This window comes from Chinchilla lanigera, unplaced genomic scaffold (assembly GCF_000276665.1).
Source record: "Chinchilla lanigera isolate Chin_1 unplaced genomic scaffold, ChiLan1.0 scaffold00009, whole genome shotgun sequence".
Lineage (NCBI taxonomy): Eukaryota > Metazoa > Chordata > Mammalia > Rodentia > Chinchillidae > Chinchilla > Chinchilla lanigera.
In genome coordinates this window covers 33,572,724-33,577,733 of record NW_004955410.1, presented here as the reverse complement: position 1 = coordinate 33,577,733, position 5,010 = coordinate 33,572,724, and positions in this window count along the sequence as shown.

Genomic DNA, 5,010 nt, shown 5'->3' with positions numbered 1-5,010 from the left:
TGAGAGTCCTGCTGCACTGATACTCCAGCCCAAATCTGCTGATTCACGGTGACTGGCAGAGAAGACCTCTCACTTCTCTGTGTTCAGGTCCAGGCCAGAAAGACTCTGCTTGCAGGCCCTCTTGGACGATGCAGTGGGACTGAGTTCACAGCCACCCTCTGCTCTGCGCACCGCCCCATTCTTGCCCTTGCCCTATGCTATGGCCCCCAGCCCTCCCTGCAGCACTGAACCATGCATGGAGGCCTGTCCCATGGTTGGGGCCCCACTCTCTGGTCTCTTTAGAACCTATGCTCCAGTTCTGTCAACACTTATCAGAGTTCTGTCCGGGGCTTGTTTTCCTGGGTCCCAGCTATCTACAGGGTTAGGGTGCCGGTAATTCAAGATCTGCTGCATCATCTCTAACCAACTCTCTCTCTTAGCATTGAAATTACTTCTATCTTGTAACTGGAAAAGCTTGCTTATCATTAGGGAATGGGTTTCTTATCTAGAAAACCAAGAATAGTAGCAGAGAAAATTTATCTTAAAAGATAATTCTGTTAAAAATACTTTCTTTAGCCCTTCTTTTTGTTCTATAACATGCAATTGTCCGCTCAAATTTTCCTATCAGAAATTAAGAAAGCAGAAATAGTCAAGCAAATAGCTTTAGTATGATTCAGTAGAAAGGTCACAGAATTAGAAAGAGAAATCATTAAATAGCTGTGAGTTATTTGGCATATCAATGAAACATTTTATCATAAAATGACTCTGAGTTTTATCAAATATCTTTCTGTTTGAATATATACTGTATATATTTTTACATATATATAAATAACATGTTAATCTAATAGACTGCATTATTTTAATAGTAAATCAATAATACATTCCTGAAATAAAAGTCATATTTAGTAAATACGTTATTGGATGTCATCAGTTATATTTTAAGATGTTTGCATCTAAGTTATTTGGTGAGATTTGGTTTGTAATTTTCCTGTTTTGAACCATTTTAAGTCTGACTTTAGTATCAAAATTGTGCTAAGATGAGTTTTAAAGTATTCCCTCTCATCTTGTTTTCTAGGAATTTGTGCAGGGTTGGCACAACCTGCACCTCAAATGTTATGTACAATCCTCCTGTAAAACCATCTTAGTCTGATATTTTCTTTGTGGAAAAATTTTTAAGTAGTTATCTAGCTTCTTTAATGGTTATAAGACTTTATAAGCTTTCCTCTAACTGCTGCTTTGGCTATATTCCAAAAGTTTTTATAAGTCATATCTTTAGCATCCTGAGTGTGTTTTCTACTGTATTTTAGGAGGCAGGCTACTCGAATTAGATTGTGAGCTCCAGTGCCAGATGGCTTTGTGGAAATCCCACTTCCACCATTTTTCAGTTGTGTGACCTTGGGCAGGTGGCTTATACTGTGTAGTCCTAGTTACTTCATCTGCAAATAGGGTAATAATAGTACCAACCTTACTGGCCTTGGGGGGATTAAAAACATGTAAAACACTCAAAATATAGTTGGGGACATGAGGTAATTAATAAGTGCCGCCTACCATGTTTGCTATTACTTTTTCTTCTTTAACCTTAATTTAATAACTGTTTCAAAATTTCTAAATGTGGAGGGAGTGCCGACAGTTTGAAGTTAATTTTTCTGTTATTGTTGTATAATTTTGTGTAATTGTGGGCAGAAAATACATCAGTTTGTTGAAATTTATTGAGGTCAACCATTTGGCCTAGCTATCACTGATTTTCATAAGTATCCTGTATATGCTTAGAAATAGGTAGTCTCCAAGAATAAGTAATTATGTCCATAGTAATGATTTCTTTCAATTCTGTACCATTACTAATAATTTTGTCTATGTAACCTAAGAAATGTATGGATATCCTTAAAGCAGAAGAGTAGTCTAGCTAGGCTCTGTATCTTTTGATTAGAATGACCACTCTTTTTAAGTGTTTTACAAAATGTTCACTTAATAGGCATTTCATTTTAGAGTTTACAGGAAACTTGTGAAGATGCTATAAAGAGTTCCCATGTACCCCACACCTACTTTCCTGTTACTAACATCTAATGTTTCTATGGTACATTGGGCATAGTGAACCAGTATTGATAAGCTTTTATTAACTCAAGTCTGTGCTCTACCCAGATTTCCTTAATTTTTACCTGCTGCTCTTTCTCATCTATCATGGTTTGGATAAGAAATGTTCACAAGAAGGGTATGTGTTAGAAGCTTGGTCTCCAGTGCAGCAATGCTCAGGGTAAGGGTTTTTGGAAGATGATTGGAATATGAGGGCTCTGAATTCATCAGTGGATTAATCGACTGATAGAGTTAATTTGATGGCATTATTTGGAGATTATGGAAATTTATGAGGTAAAGCTTAATGGAAGGGAGTGGGTGTTGGATCATGCCCTTAGGGACTATATCTTATCCCTGGCTCCTTCCTCTGTTTTCTATCTCTGTCCACTACCAGCCACCATGAAGTGAGCAATTTTGTTTGTGTTTAACCCTCCCACCATGATATTGTGCCTTGCCACAGACCCACACCAATGGAACCAGCCAACCTTGAAGGGAAATCTCTGAAACTATGAACCCAAACCTTTTCTCCTTTAAGTTGACTTTCTCAGGTGTTTTGCCACAGTGATAGAAAGATGGCTAACACACTGTCCCAGGATCCCATCCACATTACATTTACTCATCATATCTCCTTAGGCTCTTCTTGGTTGTGACAGCTTTCAGGCTTTCCTTGTTTTTGATGACCTTGGAAGTTTTGAGAAGAACCATCATATATCTTGTAGAATGTGCCTCTGTTGCTATTTGTTTGACATTTTTTCCATGATTAGGGTTTTGGCTTTGAGAAGGAAGATCATAGAGACTGAGTGTCATTCTCATCACATCAGACCAGGAGTTCATATTATTAGTGTGATTTGTCATGGGCAATGTTAACCTTAATTACTGGAAAACAAAGCTTTATACATGTGTAGGTTAGTGTAATTTTTTTTTGTTTGTTTTTCTTTTGGTTTTTCTCCAGTACCGGGAACCGAACTCAGGACCTTGAGCTTGCCAGGCAGGCGCTTTTGCCGCTGAGCTAAATCCCCAGCCCTGGTTAGTGTAATTTTTATTTTAACAGAATTCCATTATAATAAAATTATGATGCAATATATGAGAAGAGTCCAGAGGCCTGGATTCTGGGTTTATTTTTGCCATTGAATTGTTGTGTAAGCTTTGGTTGGTCATTTTCCCTTTCTGATCTTCAGAGTTTTTGATTATTCCTAACCTGAGCATATACTTTTTTGAAATATCATGTTCATACGTATGATTACTTCCGAAATGTCTTCTAAGCAATATGTAGTTCTCAGGCTGTAAACTGTGGTAGCCAGCCTGCAAGGATACCCCAGTGAATAGGGCTGAATGTTTTAAGATGTGGTGGAAATGATGCTGTATAGTTAGATAATGAAAGACATCATGGCTTCCACTGTGCTCGGTTGGATCCTTCTTTCAGGAAGAGTCAGCTGTCATGTTGTGAGCATTCAAGTAGCTTTAGGAAAAGGTAGATGTAGTGAGGAACTGAGGCCTTCCACCAGTACCCGGCACTGACTTGCCTGTGATTGAGTGCACGCATGGCCTTGGAGTCAAAGAGCCTCTGCCCCGGTCAAGCCTTCAGGCAGTTGCAGTCCCACACTTCATGTGGACTCTACCTTCATGACCCTGGTCCAGGTCTACCCTGCTGAGCCAGCGAGAATTCCCAAATACCAGCAACTGCTGTGAAATAAATGTTTGTGTTTCTTAAAAGTTAAGGGTTGTTTCCAAGGCTGGAAACTGTATTCCAGGGCCCTTCTGGGCAGGGGGATGTGGGAAGGGGTGTTGAACGAATTAGTTTTCAGATTTCTCTCCCACTTAAACCAAAGCACCTCTGCTTTTATCTGAGTTTATATATTGAGGGCTCCATATAGGATAGTGATGGTGAACCTTTTAGAACTTTCAGTGATAAAAACAGCTTGCTGCAGCACGCATGCCATAGGCTCACCACCACTGGTATAGAACTTCCTCTGAAGAGTGGAGTCTGCTGCCAAAAATAAATTTAAAAACTCTGGCTTTGAGACACTATATCTGATGACCACTGTACTCTTTTCTGTCTCATATATTACCTATTATTTGTATGAAAAAATGAATTCTTATAAAAGCATGGGCAGCATTTTTTTCAGGGCTCACTCCTCATGGCATGAAACACAATTGTGCAGTTGGAGAACAAAAGCTCCCAGTGTACTGTTACTGATCAGTTTATCAGGAGCTGCCCTTGCTGTTTGTGAGATCAGCAGAGCTCAGACCATGCGATTTCTGCAGAGGAAAGCACTCTGGACATAGCTGCACCCTCTGGATACCACCTGCAAGCTGTGAGGGGATGAATGGGTTTGCTTCTGTTGTCAGCATTTGATTATAATGAAATTGATAATATTAAGAATATCAATAATAGTGACTAGCATGTTTTGAACGCTGTGTATAAGGCCTTGGGATAAGGGTTTTATATTCATTACCTCATTTAGTCCTCATGATCACTATGAAGTAGGAACTTTATAGATTGAGAAGATGAACAGGTTAAAATGATTTGATTAATCAGATTTCTCATTGATGGGACCAAATACCCAACACCCACAGTTTAAAAGAGGAAATGACTTGTTTGCTCATAGTTTCAGAGAATTCAGTCCATGGTAAGCTGGCTCCAAGGCTTACACGGTGAAAGAGTGTGGTGTAACAAAGCTGCTTAGTTAAGGTGGCTGGGAAGCAGAGAAAGGGAAGAGAATCAGAGAGGAAGGACTAAGGGTCTACATAAAGTGCCTCCATGACCCACCCAGACACAGAGAAGTATGCTTTACTAATCTCTTAGACAGTTTCCAAGTCAGTCAAATTGACAACTTAGCTTAACTGTCACAGCCAGAGATATGATTTGAAAAATATAGAACTGCAGTTTGAAGTCTATAGTAACAGGACCATTGGTTGCCATTTGGGAATTACTGTAGATGGGCCAGTGACAGAACTGAT